At 37.1% G+C, this 20,846-nt stretch overlaps 1 protein-coding gene across 1 annotated transcript in view; it reads left to right on the top strand.

The window, feature by feature from the left end:
• Nucleotides 1-20,846, top strand: part of LOC150100904 (uncharacterized) — a 243,714-nt gene that overhangs the window by 12,287 nt on the left and 210,581 nt on the right. The window lies entirely within an intron of this gene.

Below are 20,846 nucleotides of genomic sequence, written 5' to 3' on the forward strand. Positions count from 1 at the left end.
GGAGAAGGAAAGCCAATATGAGTTGTGGACATTAAAGCCCCTAAAAAGGATGACCTCACTATTTCGAATGCAGAAAGTCAAGCTTTAGAGAGAGAGACAATTGAAGAGGTGAGTGGTTAACGGAGTTTGGAGAGCGACAGAGGGAGCATACGAAAAGGACAGGTTGATTTGGTAGAGACATTTTGAGCCAAAGCAGATCAAACCGTGGGATTCAAGGATTTGCAATCTATGGTGTGGCATGTCGGTTCTGACCAATACACAAGTGCCGTCCTTGTGGCTGAAAGAGCTGTGTAGTATGTACTTTGGGCAGTTGAGATGGACAGTGGCTTTTGAGGTTCTAATAAGAATAGCAGTTCTGATTTAAAGGACTGTAGGTGGTGTTGCACATCGTGTATATTGTTGTTTAGGCCACAGATTGTAAATTGAATTGGTAAAGTGAATGTGGGACCTTTTTTTTGGGGGGGGGACTAAAATTTATGTTGGTGGGTTGTTCGGTTGGATTTCTGTTGTTTTTTTATGATTTTTTTGGTTGGATTTTTGATATTTTCTTATGGGTTTTTCTGAACTATTTTTTGTGGGAGGATTTTTGAGATACTTAGTAAAATCGGATTTCTTTTGGTTGTGGTTTATTGTGTTTGATAAGGAAGAGATAAAGAGGAAGTGGGGCATGCGGTGAGAGGTGACAGACTTCAAATATACCGCCCACACAGAGGGGACTCGGTCTCCTGTCCATACGTGGCCTCGACACTTCCCCTGCCGTCACAGTATTTGGTCTCCCTCCAGTCATGAACTGGCCAAATACGTGGTCACAGGATTTGACACTAACTGATTGGGAAGCCTCTAGATTCGTTACTAACAGGTTCGGTCCCGTGTACTAACCAGCGGCCGGCCTGCAGAACCGTTGTGCTGTGGTACCCTCGGGGGGAGGGTCCGGGTCCCCTACAGTGAGACCGATATGTCATTGAGGGTATCACTCTCACTCCATGTGAGAAGAGTGGGGGGAAAGAAACCAGAACCCTTGCTTTAGCGACCAAAGATGGCTGCAGCCACTTCGGGTCTCTAATAAGCAAGCTGGTGGTATTTCACTAGGTGATGAAAGACATCTACCACCTAAAGATCTAACTGGCATTTCCTCAAGTTAAGGAAGATCGAGTTTTGTAATAAATAATTAAGATTACAAATTTTAATTATTGTTTTCTTAGATACTATTTACATTCTATCACTTTCTGAAGTTGATGTTTGAAGCCCGATCTCGGCTACTCTGAGATAGCTTTAATACAGATGAAGCTGCTAAGGCCAGGCCAATATATTATTAGGTTACTACATATGTTTTCGATGGGTTTACCTGTTTTCCGCATGTTTTACATTGCATTATGTTGTATTGTATTCAGCCTCTGTGGCCTCCGAGGAAGGCTTCTCCCCAGTGAGGTATACTTTTCCCATGGTGACCCAGTCCATCTTGGGAGAGTGCGAAGGTATGAATGTGCAGGAATGAATGAATGAAGAACATCCCAAACATTCATGCTGCCCATGGTGGGATTCGAACCCACAGCCTTTTGAGTGGAGAGCGGATACGCTAACTCGGCCAACCAGGCTGGAGTATTTTACGTACTGAGCCGTATTTTTAATTTTCTGACAAACTACTTTTCTGTGTGCAGATAAACGTCGATCTCTTATTCTCGTTGTCATGTCTCCACATTGAGAAAGACTAGGTAGTAGCTTCTGATAAACAACTGAGTGCATCTCTCATTTATCAGAAGATACTACTTAATAACATTCCAGCTTCTACTCCAGCTAGTCCATCTCTAGACTTTACGGGAGGAAAAATTCAAGTTTGGAGGCAAATAATCTCGGCCATCAGCTAACTCACCTGCAAATCCCGTGTGTCCCTAACGGGAGTCGAACCCAGGTTGAACTTGTCAATCTTTAACGGATTTCTATATTGATACTGGCGTTGTAAAACAGTGGATAAGGTTCTTTTACTATATGATAAGCTATTCTCAAGATTGAATTTAAATTAACTATGATTTTTTATTCGTTTTTGATGCCCTATAACTCAGAAATACGTTTAAGAATCTTTCTATTTCCTTTTTTTAGCTTACTCGTTCTCGCTGTGATATACAGATTAGTTACGTGGGATACGAACTTAAACAATAACCCTTTCACATTTCTCTTAGAAATTTTCAAGCATTAATTTCTTTCGAAGCAGGGAACTTGTCTCTGCTAATCAAAGAACTTTTAATATTCGCATGCATCTACCGTGTAATGCTTATGTTCCAAAACTAACTGCATGCTATCTGTTAATGTTGTCTTCTGCACCAGTGGATGCACTTCTGCATGTGATGTCAATCCGTTGTCTACGCTGACAACAGATGAGTTTGTCTTGTTTCGCTTCTGCTTCGCTAACGACAAAGTCGTGTCTGGCACCACAAGTTTGTCAGCAACAGTAATGTCATAAAATAATCCAGTTGGAGACAAGAATTCAACTAACTTAATGCACAAAACAGACACATCTCTTTAACCAAACATTTTCATGTTTCTTAAAGCAGTTCTGTTAAGCTGTTTTATGACGAGAGTATATTTGTTTTATACATAATGAATGCACTGTTCTCATGAAAATTTAATATTTTCATCTTGAAGTGCGTTTGGTATTACGCATAGGATAATAATTCAAGTAGGCCATACTTTATTCACGGGACACGTGAATTATAAATGGATTTAATGGCCCAACTCTTAACATCTCAAGAAAGGTTACATTACCGTCGGAATTTAACGATCATGTTGACGTATTTATAAAGTTTTCTTACGGACCATCTCGAAGCTCTTAGATATCCATACCCCGAGTACAAATACTGTCCATTTTCCATCGTAAATGGGGAGAAAAGTTTTACGTTCCTTAAATATATCACAAACTGTTTCAACATGGTGGATATCAGGCGGATGGGTTGCGTGAAACGTTCATGAAACCCCTTCAGCACGGCAATCGATACAAGGCTGATTCATTATAGATGACTTTCTGTTAAACAATACATGACGTGCTCATAGCTGACTGCTGTCTTAAATTCATCTTTCCTTACACCGATTGCTCATTTTGCTCTCACTAATAGGTTTCGTAAATCCATACATTAGTTCTACTCAACTATGCAATTAAAACTTTCACAGTTAAGCTATGGTTTAAGAATTTGGTCACTTTTGAAACAATTATATCCATTTCTTAAGTAACTTAATTGACTAACATATTCCAAATCATTTTAGTTTGAGACAGCTTCTTAAAAAAGTGCTCTCACGAAGAGGAATCATTTGTAATATTTCATCACTATTATTTCCAATACGTTTATACAAAAATGAACGTGAATCATAATGAAAAGAGAATTCGGTATAATATATACGAATAAAAGACATCACTAGTACGCATATCTAAAATTCAGAGACTAGAAGGAGATCGAATTATCCAGGTCTTTCCAAGTGAAAGGCATAGTTGCTGCAGACTGCGCTAGAGTTTGATAAGAAGGCTATCAGACACATTTTAGTGCAGAAGTACCACAGGCATAAAACGTAAAGCATAAAAGGTAAGAAACAAAGAGAACAACGATAGAAAGGCGTTTCGAAGTGAAAGGTGTTTCTCTCCGGACACGCCAGTTTACGTTTCACCGGACTGAGAATACACGTAGTTTATAAATATAATAAATTCCCTTAGTTTTCTTTAGTGCAATCTGAACAACAAGCCAAGAAATTAATAATCCGTGTAGATCCTCAAATTCTTTTTCTAAGCTCTGATTAGAGATTTTATCATTGATAATAGCTTATAGGATTATCTGTGATTACCTCAAGAACAGTCAAGTGTGTTGCAATAAAGAAGATTCTACTGCGTGTTCTATTATTTTTTATACATGGCAATATTAACATGCATTAATTTAGATATTTTAAAAAATAAAGTGAAAGTATCATAACGGTCCAAAGTGTAACAATCTCCAATCTCCAGATTACTCTAAGGAAACCTAGCATCAAATTTGAGACAAAATTCCCACAACATAGAATTATTAATTTACTAATTTACTGACTACACCAGTAAATACTGGAATTGTGTTATAATATCATAAAACAAAAACGTTCAATTCAAGCATGATTACAGGTTGTTCTCTCAACTGAAAATTATGGTATATGACTGTGTGTTACATTTCCATTACTTTCAATGAAGATTTTTCTATTTATGCTTCTATCTTCAGCAATTGTGGAGGGGAAACCAGATTATCTTTCCGCTGCTCACTTTAAAAAAAAAAGAAGAATAATCACCCACACACACACACACACACAAGACTCAAAACATATAAGAAATCAGTGTCGTTAGTGGACAGGGATCAAGCGAAAAGTAATCTGTTAATATTCTTTTTGAAAAGTTAAAGATTGTAGTCCATGAGGAACACTTTATGGGGAAGACTGTTCCCCAGAACTGAGGTATGAAATGAAAGACGAATGAGAGTGGTAAGTTCGGCGAGTCAGCAATTCAAAAGGATGATGAGCAGCTGTTGCCCGTGTTAGTTACTGTACATCTCGCAGAGTGGGGGCAGATGATGGATGCTACTGCTGTTGAACAGCGCTCATGAAAATATCTGTATAAGAGACACAATGTGGAAACTGGTCACATATGAGACAGTAGCTGAAGGGAGACTGTGAGAGAGGAGGAAATTAATAAATCTAACTGTCTTCTTCTAAACAACATCGAGGAATTTTAGACCAGTGTTAAGTGCACAATCCCAAATGTCAGAGCAGTGTTCCATGGTCGGGAAGATTTATAATTTTTATAGAGTAGATGGAGAGATGAAAGTAACGCTTCAGCGAAAACGAATGCCAAGTTTATCATACGTAATATCGTATGGCGGAAAAAGCAGGGTAAGTATAACTCCGAAAAGTGAGACCTTGTTTTGAATGTTAAGCTGAGCATTATAAAAAGGTAAGGGGTGGGGAAGTAGAAGATGGCCGTTTTTACGAAAGATAAAATTATGTTTAAGGTACCTATGTTGTTATCACCTCATTGAAGGATGGTATGGAGATCAGTATTTACGACACTGATAGTAGATGATCTTGAAGCTAGAGATGTTTGAGCCTTGCCAGGTTTGTTGTGAGTAGGAGAAATGAGCTATCATCAACAAAGCTGTTAAGATTTGAAGCTGGTGAGAGAAGGTTATTGATGCACTTAAGGAAATAGGAAATTCTAGGGAGAGAGGGAGAGAGCACTTTCTCCATAATCCGCAGTAAACGAGCCAAAAGAAAACTGCCAATCTAATTAATAACAAAGTGTGGAAGGTAGACCATAAGATGCACTTTACCAAGACGCTATCGATTTGAAATGTTTGAAAAGTTCAGTGCAACAGACGAGGTTTTTCTAAACCTTTGCATGGCACATATCCAGAGGTAGGTGATGTAGATCAGATCTGGTGCTGATTTTGATTCGCGAAATCCACATTAGTGGTTGTTGATTAGGTGACAGTTCTCCAGGTTTCGAAGTTGATTGATGACCTTCTTCATTTATACATAAACCGAGCAGGAAGCAATAGGCTGACAATCCGACGGCAAACACGTGTCTTTTTTTGTGCGTGAAATCGGCTGCGCATGAGCTTGCTTCCGTGCTGTGCGGTAGATGCCGGCTAAGTATAATATACTGTAGAAGAGTAGAAATTATAAAGGACAGACAGTTTAGGAACACTTCTTAGGCACAAGTGGTGAGATACAATGAAGATCAGAAGTCTTTTTGGTATTTTCAAGATTTTTCTGGTGACTTTCTGATGGAAGGACACAGAGGAATGTAATGCAATGTTCCAGGTAAAGTTAGAAATCAGCTGTATCTTTATGTGATTTAGAATACTGGTGTCTAGTTCAGGCACAAATGGAGAGAAATTGCGTCTAACAGCTTTTGCAAGAGATATAAAGGTAAGACTGACACTGGTACAGGCCACGAGTTTTCTACATTTTGCCCTTTAAGTTAACACTCGTAATGAGTATTTTGCAAGTGTTGCGGACTTCAGGCAGGCTGTACATTAAGGGGGAGTTTTTTATATATCTCCAGATATTTATGATATGTTGTTTTTATACTTGGACTGCCTTGGAAAACCACAGGACAGAATTGTGATTTTTGACGTGATCTGTGACCCGGTCATGTCAAGTATCAAAACTAAAGAAAGGAAACTATTATCTGAACATGAAAAGGAGGGAGAAAACGTCTTGGAGACATTCCCACTTGGCATTGTTGCTGTGAAGGTATTGCCACTAGGAAACGTGTGAGTTATTATCTGAATTATCATAAGGAGAGTTCATATCAAGTGTACCTGAAAAAAAAAAAACTGGTTAAGAAAAAAATTCAAGGTATTGGGTGAATGGAGAGGATGGATGGGTATTCTGGATAGTAGATGAGTGTGCTTTGGGTTATTGCTTATAGTAATTAACTCAGAGCATTTCTTCCAGCTTAGTCAACGGAATTATAAAAATGGAGCCAGAGAAGTCAAAGACGATGACTTTGATGATGAAGATGATACTTTTATCATAGTTATATTGCAGGAACCCAACCAGGCTTCGATATAAGAATTCAAAGAGATTAGAATGATTTTCAGAACTGGGGGAGCGGTAGTCAGCAGATGAATGACACATAGGAAGACAAAGAAAAGTAAAAAAAAGAAGCGATTCAAGATTAGGCGCTTCCTATATGAAGGAACATCGCACAAAAGCACAAATATTCCCTGCCGGAAGGAATCAGAGTATGGTATGGAAGTTAAAATGAACTGCCGTTGTTGCGGCAGTAATTTGACGTTCAGTCAAAAATAAGAGATCGAAATTAGATGCCTGTTTGTGATGGTGCACTTCTAGGTCAACGTTTATGTGACGAATGCTGGTGAAATGAATGTGGAACAGATTTTTTGTAAGGTATTTTGAGCTTTTATTTTATTTTTTTGTTTGCTTTTTGGGGAGATTTGTTTCTTATTTTAACCACAACAGCACCACTATATCTATTTGAATTTAGTGTTATGGTGGTGTTGAAAAGGTCAAGAAGAAAAGACCAGTGGAATAGGCAGTAGGAGGAGGAGACAGACCGACTGTTAGATATGTGGTCTATACAGAGAGCATCCAGTCTCTATGCCGTAACGCGACCTCGACTGTGATCCCCCTCACCGCCAGGCCTGCGGACCATTACAGACACGATCTATCAGTGTAGGTGGCAACGAGATCATATGACAAATAACTAGAAAATATCTAAATGCGTCACAGAGTCCTATATGCTCTTCGGTAGCCTGCAAAACTGCTTTACTAACGTACTTCGAAGATGGGGAGGCTCTGGATCTATACAGTATGTTGGCATGCCCTTGAAGGGTATAACTCATACCCTTCATGTTAGAATATTCGAGAGGGGAGGATCAAACCTATATAGCATCAGCCATTTCAGGCCCCAGTAAGGACCCAAGATGTATATACTGTACGTGTATGGTGGTGTTATGGCATTGTGTAAGCAGGGATAGCTAGCATTCTATCTTCAGATTTCTTGTTAACAGGAATGCCACAGGATATTCTGTTTTCTCAGCTATCCTCTTCTTCCTGTATAAGTGATATTATCTGACTGATATAGAATATATTCATAGTTCTGTCAATGAGAGGTACTCCATTCCATATACAGTATTAAAATCATATCCGACGTTTAGGTGAATTCCATTCACAAAAGGTTGTAAACCTCTCGTACATCAGTACAGTGGTGGGCTAAAGGTTATTTAATCTAGAAACAAAACCCTACTCAAGAATACAAACACGGAACTTTTAAAAGCCATTTCATGCCTCCAGTAAGCAGAGTGACGATTTCATACCAGCCCAAAGAATTCATCTCCAAGAACGTTTCAGACCACCCACCATGATTGTTTTCTGCCTGGTTTGTAGCTATCCACCCATTCTGATTGATTGAGCGGAGAGTAGAAGTGTAATCCAAGCAGTAGGTTATTTTAATCTCACTGCAGACAAGGATGTTTGTTAAAGACTTAAAGACATTAACAAACATCCTTGTCTGTAGTGAGATTAAAATACGACCTACTGCTTGGATTACACTTCTACTCTCCGCTCAATCAATCAGAATGGGTGGATAGCGACAAACCAGGCAGAAAACAATCATGGTGGGTGGTCTGAAACGTTCTCGGCCTCTGTACATCTGTCATAAGCATCCATGTGAAATTGCAAGTCATACTATCAAGTAGTTTGTTTTATACAGCTGTCTATATCCTTTGAAATGAATAAAATTGAGTATCGTGCAATTATAAAATTCTTTGTAAAAGAAGGTTTAACGCCAAAAGAAATTCATTCGAAATTCATTAAAAGTTTATGAACTCTTCTCCTTCGTTTTCGACAATTAAGAAATGGGCTGCCGAGTTTAAACGCGGTCGTACCACAGCAGTGGTGTAGCTAGAGCTTTTGCTGCCCCTCTCAATACACACCAAAAAAAAAAAAAAAAACTACAAAGAGTCAAAACGACGTATAGGGAAATTAATTAAAAAACACTATGTTTATTTTTGAAGTAAAACTTTAATAATGATATTGGCGAAGTCTATTTCATAGTAATGTAGGTAATTCTTAATCAATTTCATTTAGAAAATCTAAAACCTCCTCTCACAACTAGCAACACTTACAGCAATTGTGAGGAAAATTCGCAGCAGTATTACAATATCTGGAACTGAGTTCTCCTGACTGTATTTTAGAATTAACTGCAAAAGTTCAAAAAAGTTCAAAGTGCCGCCCGGGCGGATCTCCCCCTCCGCCCCTCCCTAGCTACGCCTCTGCGTACCAGCTATGAAGATGATCCACGTGAAGGATGCCCAAAAAGTGTCACAACACCAGAAATCATTGCTCAGTGCACGATATGGTATTGGATGACCAGCGAGTCAAAGTGCGTGAAATTTATCCTACACGCTCTTTTGAAATGCCATAGGCATTTCAAAAGAACGTGTAGGATAAATTTTGCATGAAGAATTGCAAATGAAGGAGCTTTGCGCAAGATGGGTGCCGCACTCGCACAAAAATCTCTGAACAGTTCTTGGAGCATTTTAACAAGAATAAAACTGATTTTGTTCGTCGATTTATTACTATGGATGAGACTTGGATTCACCAGAATCCAAACAGCAGTCAAAACAGTGGACAGAAGCCGGTTGAGCGCCAAAGAAGACAAAGTCATGGCATCGGTGTTTTTGGAATGCTAAATGCTAAATTCAGTTTATTAATTATCTTGAAAACGGTAAAACAATAACCGGGGAATATTATATCGATCTTTTAACAGACTAGACGAAAACATTCGTGAGAAAAGACCAGGTTTGCAGAAGAAAAAAATCATCTATCATCAGGACAATGCACCTGCCCACAAAGGTGTTTTGGCAATGGGAAAATTAAGGCATCTGCACTATGAATTGTTGGAACATCCACCCTATTTCCCAGATTTGGCTTCCTCTGACTTCTATCTCTTCCCAAAAACTAAAACTCTTCCTCGCTGCTCAGCGTTTTTCTTCGAATCAAGAGGTGATTGCAGCTGTAGAGGGATGTTTTGCAGATCTTACTGCAGGAACGGGATAATGGCGCTAGAGCGTCGCTGGAATAAATGTATTAGTCTTAAGGGAGATTATGTTGAAAAATAATAATAATTGTGAAATTATAAATTCGTTTTTTCATTGTTAGGCCGAGAACGTTTCAGACCACCCACGTATATACCGAATCATATTCTATCTTCATGACAGTCGCAAACGCTATCCTTGGAAAGAATAGATCGTTCACCTTTGGACCTGAAAACTAAACGATTCATTCAAATTGAAATCTGGTATTGGACTGTCATGGTGTCTGATGTGCCTCTTGAGAGTAAGTCTAGGAGGAAGACGATGCTTCTGAATTAAAAGTGCATATTTTCCCCCAGATTTTATCACTTTTCCATATTTATGAAGCGTTTATATAAATCATTTCTACAAGAATTTGATCTAAAATTTCAAAAGCCAATCACTGACAAGAAAAATTTTTTAAAAAATTGCATCAAGAATATTAAAATTAAAGATACAGTTGTAAAAATTCAAAATTATTCACCTTAAATACAGAGCAAAAAGTTTTACTCTTTAATCTTTAAACATGGAGGTATTTATAAAGGATCCTGTTCCTGTTCATTCAAATCCGACCAGCCCGGTTTTCGAGTGGATAGTGTACCCAGTCTCTAACAACAGGCTGCCAATTCGAACCGCCACTTGTTTACTGGAGATATGAAGAGAAAAGTTCCTGGATTACCTAATTCTTAGCACTACCATGGTACTAATTTATTATACAGGTTTGCAACCTTTGGTGGGTGGAATTTACATAAAAAAGCGATAAATCTTGACATGCTCATATATTCATTACTTCACTGACGCTGATTATCCTACAAGTGCTTGTCTCACTTTCTGCAATAAGCGTTAAGAAAATTTAGTCAACTTTAATGCATCCCAAACAAAGTCATGCGTCTCGTAAAATATCTTCTCCTTCTTTTATCTAAGGTAATTAAAGCAAGGATTAACGCTTTATAGCTTCTTGGATTAACATTTAGCTTTAGTCTTTCCTAGCACAAAAAATCTCTGTTTTTTTCTTTTTTAAATATTGACATTATTTAACACCTTATTCATTATTTTTTCGCTGGTCACTTTACTCCATCTTCCTTTTTTATATCCAATAGCCTATTAGGATTAAGTAAATTGGACTTTTTTAAACTAAATAGTTGATGGAATCCCATTTTCACAGTCTTCTATTTCAGTCAATGCTGCTGGCCAGCTAGTTAAAAATAAGATACAAGCTTTTTGGCACAACGGCGACCAAAATATCAATTTATCAGTTACGCGCCTTCATTAAAACCTATAATAAAAGAAAGTTACAATAGTCCAGCAAATTACATTTAACTAAGATGCTTAACCGAACGCATATATACAATGGCTAATTAAATAAATAGTTCAATGTTGGTCAATATTGAAACAGATTTCAACAGCGTTATTACATTTCCTAATATTAACGCTTCCTTTGACACGCATTGTTAAACTACAAATGCGACATATTCTCCATATTGTATTATGTTGTGTTTGTTAAACAAACGTTGCTATCAAAGATTGACTTGGATTATCGATCTGACCAGATAAACTACTATTATCTCTCAGCGTGGAACGTAGTAGATAGACCGGTAGTTAGTTCAACAGTCCGATGAAAAATTCAACGCATTTCCTTTACATTGAAAAGAATTTTTCTACATTTCTCTTTTGGAATTTTGCGAGTCATGTCAACGTAAACCCGCCATATTGGTAGCCGGAGATTTCGCCTGCATTATTCATCTTGCTAAAGGCATCAAATTCTTTACAGTGCCATAGCACTCAGAAGAATTTTTGACCTTTAACAACGTAATGTATTATTATTATTATCTGATACCTCCAGAGAGTCAAGGACTCATCGAGTCCTTGACTCTCTGGAGGCTGTGAATTACCCTACCCAGCTATCATATCTTCCCTTAAATTCATTTACACTAGATTCACTCACTACCCATAAGGGCAATTTATTCCACTCACTCACTGCTCTCTGAGAGAAAAACCTAACTCTTACTCCCTTTCTTGACTGAGAACAACCTTAACTTCCATGGATATCCCCGTGTTCTCTCCCCGCCTTCATATAACGAAAACTTTCAGCATTTGAAATGCTATAACACCCATTCAAAAGTTTATAAACCTCTATCATATCACCCACTCTTTCTCCTGTTAACCAGAGTCTGTAACCCACATACTCGCAATCTGTCGTCATAATCTAAATCCCATAATCCGGATATAATCTTTGTAACTCTTCTTTGCATCCTTTCCACAGCTTCTTTATCCCCTTGGAACCCTGGAGACCAAATCTGCGAACAGTAATCCAGGTGTGGTCTTATCAAAGCCTTATAAAGAGGCAAAATTACTTCCTTATCCTTACATGTCAAGGTTCGCTTCAGCATAGCAATTATCCTCTGAGTTGTATATGCAACGTTTGCTATGTGACCTTTGAACTTTAAATTCTTATCCACCAATACACCAAGATCCTTTGCCCCTTCAGTTTCTTTCTTGTGGCATAGACCCGCTAATATAATATGCCGCTGGAAGTCTAATCACGCCAAAGTGCATAACTTTACACTTACTAACATTAAACTAGTAGCCATTTTTGCCCAAATTTACAGTCTATTCAAATCATTTTGTAATTGCTGAATATCAGTAGCATCCCTGATTGCCCTGCCTAACTTCGCATCATCAGCAAACAATTGCAAATCTGATGATAGACCATGCTTGATGTCATTAATCTGTAGATTAAAAATAATGGCCCAAGGACTGAACCCTGAGGTACACCACTATTCACCTTACATTTGGCAGATTCACACTCACTGTATTCCACTTTTTGATATCTGTCTGTTAACCATCCCCTGATCCAAGTCAATGGATTATGTTCCAATCCCATATTCTCCAGTTTACACAACAGCCTATCGTGTGGTATCCTATCAAATTCCTAAAAGCAAATTGCTAAAACATGACCTCCCTTCAGTAAACCCATACTGTTCCCTGCAGAGTATAGAATGATTGTCTACACATTTCTGTATGCGAGTTCTTACCAACTTCTCTAAAATCTTCACTACCACACCAGCGATACTAATAGGTTGGTAGTTAGACACATCCGTTTTGCACCACCCTTGTGCAATGGAACTATCATACATTCCTTCCATTCCTGAGCTGAGACTCAAGACAAATGTGTGAAAGTCCTAGTCAATTCAGCTGAACCTTCCTTTAGCAAACGGGCTGATATTCCATCTGTCCTTATTGACAAATTCTTATCCAGGTTATGTAAGAGCTCTTCAACTTCATTTTTGTGGACCTCTAACTCCTCATCCAACGTAGCAGTAGCACCGTGCACCATGCTACATACACCTGGTTGATATATCTTAGCAAAGTGAGCACTCATTAAGTGAACAATCTCTTTAGCTTCCGACACTCGAGTGCCATCTGCATTCAATAAAATTATTCTTCCACATTCATTCTTTCTTTTGCTTGCGGCATAGCGATAAAATTCTTTTGGATTGCCTTTAGCTTGCATTACGAATTTGTTTTCATACTCTGTTTTAGCTTTTCTCACAATGCTTATTACTTTTCTGGTCTGAGCTTCATATATTTCATAACCTCCTCTCACTCATATTCTCACGATATTCTTTCCACGTCATCTTCCTCTTGTGGATCTCTTGCTTAATAAGGCTGCACATCCATTTCACTCCCAACCTATTTATTCGAATATCGAAAAAACATTTAATTTATGCAATTAGCTAAATAATTACACGAAAGAATAAATGTGAACTTATCAAATAACTCCATTGTAATTGGACATTTAAATTAATTTTTCTATTTTTATTTATTTATTATTTCAATTTTTTTTTCATACAAATGAGACGCCGCTATACAGACGTGGGGTAAAATGGTGACATCAGTCCGAATTCCGAGTATCAATATGCAGTTTATTCAGACATGAAGGATGTCGTTCCTTCTATAAAACATGACACTTCCGTCCTAAATGATATCTATCTAATAATTTGCAACTATATTAGTCTATTTGTTAAAAGAATATAAATGGAAAGACAACCCAAACAAGTTCTTCATTATAAACTATGAGGGAAAAAAAAAAGGTTTGCTCATTGAAGAGACCTGATGATGGCTTCTGAAGTAGGAATAGACCATAATAAGCATAATTGTATGCAGTACATGATGATTATTCTGCGACCATGCCCTGCTATGCTACCCTTGTGCAAACTGCCATAGATGGAAAAGCGCATCTATTTCTTTTTGATAGGGAAAGCTTAACAACAACGACAACTAGAAAGAGGAAGTAATTCAAACTAGAGTTTTTGTTGCTGTTGTATTTTATTAAAGATGAGTATTTTTCCATTCTTGTGTGTGTATATTAAGCACAAATATCCATTTCACCTGACATACATAGCCTTTTTGAGTCTCCAAAATCTCCATTTTCATTTGGGATACTCACATTTCTTTTTTCTGTAACTTATTCGTTAATATACTGACTAATGTCGAGTTCTTAATGTGACATATTTCAGATGCTGAAGTTATTCGTCTTCCTTAATTTTTTTAACTCCGCACTTCTCTCTTCGATCTTAATATAATCCTACTTTAATGCTTCTTTTTTTATCAGAATTAATTTTAATTCAAAAGAAATCAATTGCAGGGAGTACGATTAGGAGCCGCAGTTGATGTAGTAACGTAGCACATCCTATTTATTTGTCAAGTGGTGAATTCCATGGGTTAATCATATAGAATTTACGAGAAGAGGTGTACAGGAACTCTAGGCCGTATACTCCCTTTTACACAACTCGTGGAACGAAAACCGAATATTTCAACTGCAGTGATGATTACTTTCGCTCTGACCAAGACTTGATCCTGTGAGAAGAGTTTATCACCGGAATTCTCTAAAAAAATGTGTAACAGTGTTACGACAATATTCATTTTTCCGTCTTGAAAAAATAAAAATCGTTCCAAAGTTACGCTTAATTTAATTTAATTTTTGTTTCTAGATCTACAGAGACCAATATCGCTGAATTTTAAAGAATATGTAGTTTCTCGCAATGTCATAAAACACAATGAAACTTCCCTGAACTCCTGCATGCAGCCATCATAAAGTAAACGACCAGGAAAATTCGATCAATAAATCATCCATCTCTATAAAATGCACATATGTTGCAAAAAAAAAAAAGAAAAGAAAAAGAAAGAAAAAAGTGGGTTGGAAAATCGTTGGCATATCCTCTACATATTTTCGGCTTTTTCCTGTGCAATTTACCAGTTTCAGTTTTCTGAAACCGAGGCCCAAAAACTGAAATTTTCACTGTCACTGCGGAGAGTGCTATGCTTTCCCCACTAGCAACGTAAGAAGCTTCCTCAACAAGTCATTCCCCAGACAGTAAATTAATGGGTTGCATATCTAAATGCTCATAGTGACCCTATGTGTCTTCACCAATACATTTTACCTTTGGATGACTTTTTTATGTGGTCCCTTGCTTCAAACAGTTGTTTATTTTTTATATTTTTTATGAGACGCACATCCAGAAAAGATTGTAAAACTATAGTATATTAGTTCGGGGATGGGCTAAGGATTTTTCTGCTTTTCTTTTTATGTAAGTTTTTGTATTTTTATTTCTTTTTAAAATAATCCCGTTCAAGAGATAAAATATGGAACGTTTACGAGCCACTTTTTCAGACCTTTCATAAGTGAGGTGTAAGACTATTGGGGTGATGAAACTGATCCCCTAAAGACAATCACAAAAGATGCATGCCTACGACGAGATTCGAACCTGCAGACTGTGGGTTGGAAAGCGAGTACGCTAACCACTCGCTGACCAACCCGGCGGACAAAAATATATCGTGATATCTAACAATCAAGTGAGGCTGCAGCATGCAAACAACACAAAGAAAATAACTAGCACGTTCTTCCTTGTTTACAGCTAACAGAATTTTATGCTAATTAGTCTTTTCTGATTTTCATAATCTCTAAATATACCGAATATGTAAGAACAGAATTTGACATAATTAAAGTTCTCTAATCGGAGACCAAGAAATATAAAATTTTGTTCAAAACACTGACTATAATCTGAGTACTAAAGAAGTAAATTTAGGCATTTTGAAACTCCGAGATATTCATTTCTTTGTGTCAGGGTGAATTTCATTTCAAGCGCCTTGTATGACCTTTCGTAGATCAGAAAGACCTGACATGACATGTGAAATCATCTCTTACCGCCTTGATTGCCTTATGCGCCTTCTTCAGGGTTTTAATATTTATTCTTGTGAACTCCTGCGTTTTTCTATTTATTTTATATTCCCCCCCCGCAGGTTAACGAGTTAGCCTACACGTCATCGAATCAAGTGGTAGACGTTTCATTTGATAGTGGGGGAGGATTACAAAAACACAGGGGACCATTGTTAATGATCGATTGGTAATCTTTGGAAATAAATCATACTCAGAAAATACTCCTAAAGAAGCATCAGTATGAAAATAAAATATTCCAAGAAGTATTAATATCTCTCCCTTGAAAAATATTTCGCATAAGAGATAGAGCATGTTTAGGCACCTAAAATTACTAATATGAAGTTCCAGCAAGGACTCTGAAATTTGTTTCCTTCTGAAGGTTTTTGAGCTATTTGCTATACTCATATTTTTTCCAATATGTCTTATCTAAAATTATTGCTGTCGAGTAGTGTAACTTCAAAATCACCACAATTTTTCGAGGTCTTCACTAACACTACCATTCTCAATCACAAACGCGGACGAAGAATTTCACTTACAATTTGTGTTAATATATTTCGTTATTTCAGCTACCATTCCTTATCCACGTATGCCACATATCGATAAATAAAAATCTTCAACAGTTCAATATCCAACTAGATAAATGACTGTGAAAAAAATTTAAAACTATTCTGTAATATCATTTGTGTCTAAAATGTTTTTAATGATATAGTGATTTTGTCCGTAAATCTCCTGTACGAGAAACTTCGGAGCAAACGTGAGAGCATGATTAACTGCACATCGCCCTCTGGTGCTATAAGGTGGAAGCTGGTGATATGATCCATTTTTATTTTTTTACAGCAATGGCTTTAAGCAGAGATTTCTGTGTTTTGTTATTTTGCTCTTAGCGAAGGTATTCAATAGAAAATAGTTGATAAAACAATGCAATGATTTAAATATCTTTAAATATTTAAAGAGAAAGAGAACTCAATTTGGATCATGGTTTTATACATGATCCAAACCCTTTCCCAGGTTTTGGATCATGTATAAAATACATGCTTTGCATCCGGCACTGAAATTATCCACACTGCACTTCTCATCTGCAGCATTCCAATTAACCACAATGCACTTCGGGACGCTCTACAGTTGCGTGGTGTTCTAGCGCACCACGGAGCCAACAGTTGCGCTCCCAAGGCGGCCGATCGATATCAACGGTACGGAGCAGGTGGTTTTGTCACGTTGATCAAAACTTTTGTGAAAGTAGTTATTTGGGTGACCTTTTTGGAACACCCTCGCGTTTCGTTTTCTTTGAAATACCTATTGAACAGAGAAAACAGAGAAAGAGAACTCAATATAGAGTGGACAGCTCCTGGTGGGAAATAATAAAAAAAAAAAAAACATATCTGTCTGCAAAAGGGTCCTTGACATATAAGCGGTGATCAGTTTGCAATTGTAAACACAAAGGCGCCAATAAAGGAAAAACAGTAACGTTTTCAAAAAACTATACATAAACATAAAATATTGTTTTAAACTTAAAAAGGTATTGGCTTTGGTGAACAGGTTCTCGTTACTCGATATCATTTATTTTGGAATTTAAAATTTTTATACTTATTCCACATGCGCTGATTTAATGAGATGAAGGCAGCAGAAAGTTACAAATGTATACGATGTTTCAACAGCAGAGAGGATATCCTGGGAAATGACAAAGGCGTTGTCGAGAGCATAATGAATACAGCTTCAGCAGACGTGTTACATTGATCGTTCTGTTCTGTGAGTTAGATCTAAGTAGCGGATTGATCTTTACTTCAATGAAATTACTTTCCGTAACACACAAAGATTTGTACACGCGGCTTTGGAAGTAGGTACAGAAGAGGTATCACTTGCAGATGGCATTTCGAGTATAGTATTTGCATAGTTATTGGACTGGCGTAGATAACTAATTCGCAACGTCTGAGGAATGTTATGTATGGTCAACGTACTGTTAACATTCTTAGTACTTTAGTCGGCTTGCATCAGGTGAATTGGATAAAGACTTGTCTTTCGGGTTGGGAAAAAAGTGACTTTGAATTGCATTCAAAATGACGAGTTATCCAGTTTCGAAAGAAGTTTTTTAAAAAAACGAAAACGATCGTTTTTCCTACATAAATACACTGAACATATGAAAACAATGCGACTTATTGTCTCAAAACAGAGATTCCAAACGCATAATGGGATTTCAGATCACTTGTTTAATTCATAATACAAACAACAATATAATCCAAAAGTGTTGCTTTTTTGCTATGTAGTAAAGATTTGTCACATCGCATCTTCCTCGCGCATAAAGCCCACAATGGCTGTCAGGGCCAAGTTGTTGTTGTTGTTTGAAATTACGGCCGAAGCAACGAAGGCAATGGCTTCTGTTTTTCTGACCGGTATCACTTGCAGATGGTTGTCTGTTTTGCAAGATGAAAAACTGGAACCGCAGGGAGAAAAAATTCTTTCGCCTTCATATGAAACTACGGACAAATAACCTTGACTTTTATAAAACAAATTGTTGCCTGATAGGGTAGTGAGTCCTCTGTCTTTCAGTGTGTGTGTGTGTGTTTTCTCTAGCTGATTTGAAAGTTTGCATGAGAAAAAGAAAAAATCCAGTCACTTCGCTGTGAAACCTGCTGACTTTAGTTAGAGAAGGTCTATAAATGGTCCTCGCGTTTCAGACAAGCCTTAAACCCAGAACATTCAAATCAAAGGATGATCTCGCCATGAGTAAGAACTAAAACAAAGAAGGTTGACAAGATAGGGATAGTAGGATGAAAAATGCTTTACTAATATTGTAACTTGATGCTCTGTGTGGAAAATTTTCAAACATTGCAAGAAAGATCGTAAGAAAGTGCCCCAAACTTTGTCAGATCACTGGATTCTTAAAAGACAAATGCGACAAAATATTGCATTGGCAAAGTTATTAGAAAAGATTTCACCACTTCACATTCCTCAGCTCAGCTCAACCTAATATGATCTTTTTGATAACTTCTTTCTGTTACCGAAATTCATTAAATTATTGTTATTTTTAGTCTGTCGGAGATATTAAAAATATAACAGGCATCCTCAGAAGGATTTTACAATAAAGTCTAAAACTGGAAGCGTATAAATTTCAAGATTAGCCATTCTAAAGTAACGCAATAAATCTTATATGTGATTCTAGATATAAGATTTATAAGAAGCTTTGGATTACACCTCGAAATTATATTTATAATTTAATAGTTCTTTGGAATATTGCTACCCTACAGAAGATTTTAAATGGGAGAAATCCATGGGTGAAAAATGATGGATACTATGGTACTAATTGAAACATTTCATCGTTGCTGCTAATATTATTGACATCCTTAAACATAGCATACGTCTATTACGGACTGTTATGGTGTGATTTTTCAACAACCTCTGAATGTAATCAAATCGCAGAAAGTAATATTTAAAACTGATTCGGAACTGAAGTGTTTTTCTAAATGGAAAGTACAAGGGTTGTCTGAAACAAAATAAAGAGAACACCTACCTAACACATAAAACGAATGCGGTGAAATTTTCTATTTCGATGCCACCGGATGTTTTAACTAGAAAATATTTAAATGCAATAAAAATAAGAAAATATTCAAATTGCTGTCCTTCCTAATAATACGAGGGTCGATTCAAATGTTATACATACTATTTACACACTATTATTTACATACTATTACTATTACATATTATTATTTACATACTACTTACATAGTACAGTATTTACACACATATATTTACGTCTTCAATAAAATCTCTATTCAACTGCATCGCTGCTGCCAAACGTGTGGGTAAGTCTTATATTCCTGTAACAAACTTTTCTTGTTTTGATAAGTGGGGTCACTTCAACAAAAACCACTCCTATGATAGTGAAACGTTTCCATTTTTCATGGAATGCTTCTTTCAACTTGCGGAACAGATCAAAGTCTGCAGGACTCATATCAGGACTGTATAAGGGGGGGGGACCCCTCGCAACCCTACTTTTCCATATGTTCAATTATTTCTCGGGAAATACATGGCCACGTACCGTCGTGGAAAATGAGCGATATCCCATCTGAGTCGGATTCTTCGTCCACTTCGAAGTCTTACTTCGCTAAACAAGAAAACTAAAAAGAGAAAATGAGCTCACTATGTTTTACTTCAAATCCTGGTTTACAATTGATGTGAAGGTGGACACTATTATATCATGTCACTGGCAACGCATGTGCTAATTGTTGAAATGACTCTTGGGAAAATCAGAATGACAGAGTAGTTTTATTATGACTATTGTTAACTTTGACTTAAAATGTATTCAGTGCTTTACTATATATCTTAATTAAACAACCAATTATCCATTAGATAAATAGTTATGCTTTAAGCACTTCGCTTCTTCCTTACTTATATTTAACTTATTGAAATATGATCTAAACGAATATGGTTATTCAACATTTCATTAAACTTTCATTAAATATGTTATTTTGTTCTTAACACATTAGCTAACTTACCATTCCTTGTCTCTTTCTATCTTACAGTTGTCCTGGACCTCACCGAACTCCAAGATATTGTACATACTCTGCGACTCGCCTTGACATCTATACCTTCCGGTAATTTCCACGATCTACCGGAAACCGCAGTGCCTTGTGACGGGACCAACAGTGTCGTGTTCACTTTGCCTTCGAAGTCAAATGAGCTGAGGGTAAACTGGAAAGCACCTGCGAATGTCAACGATACCGTCACTATAATGCAAGTGATGTTTTTTGAAATTTTTGTTTTAAAGAAACATTATAAAAGTGATGTTACTTTTTTACTTATACTTATCCCTCCTTTCTATCCACCAGAAAAACACGTTTTTCTCTTTAGGCTCCCCGCGATCCAATTAAGATTAATTTTGTGCATGAAGAGCTAGTACGGTGATACCGCTGCTTATTATCACAGATACTCTCGATGTAAAGGTTTCCAAGGCATCATAGCTAATTAACGCTACAACAGAGAAAGGTTTCAGTGGTGATGGTTCAGTAGTTGTAAACAAGATGTTTAGT

This window comes from Typopeltis vanoorti, chromosome 12, assembly GCF_054136105.1.
Source record: "Typopeltis vanoorti isolate ZY-2024b chromosome 12, IOZ_Tvanoo_1.0, whole genome shotgun sequence".
Lineage (NCBI taxonomy): Eukaryota > Metazoa > Arthropoda > Arachnida > Uropygi > Thelyphonidae > Typopeltis > Typopeltis vanoorti.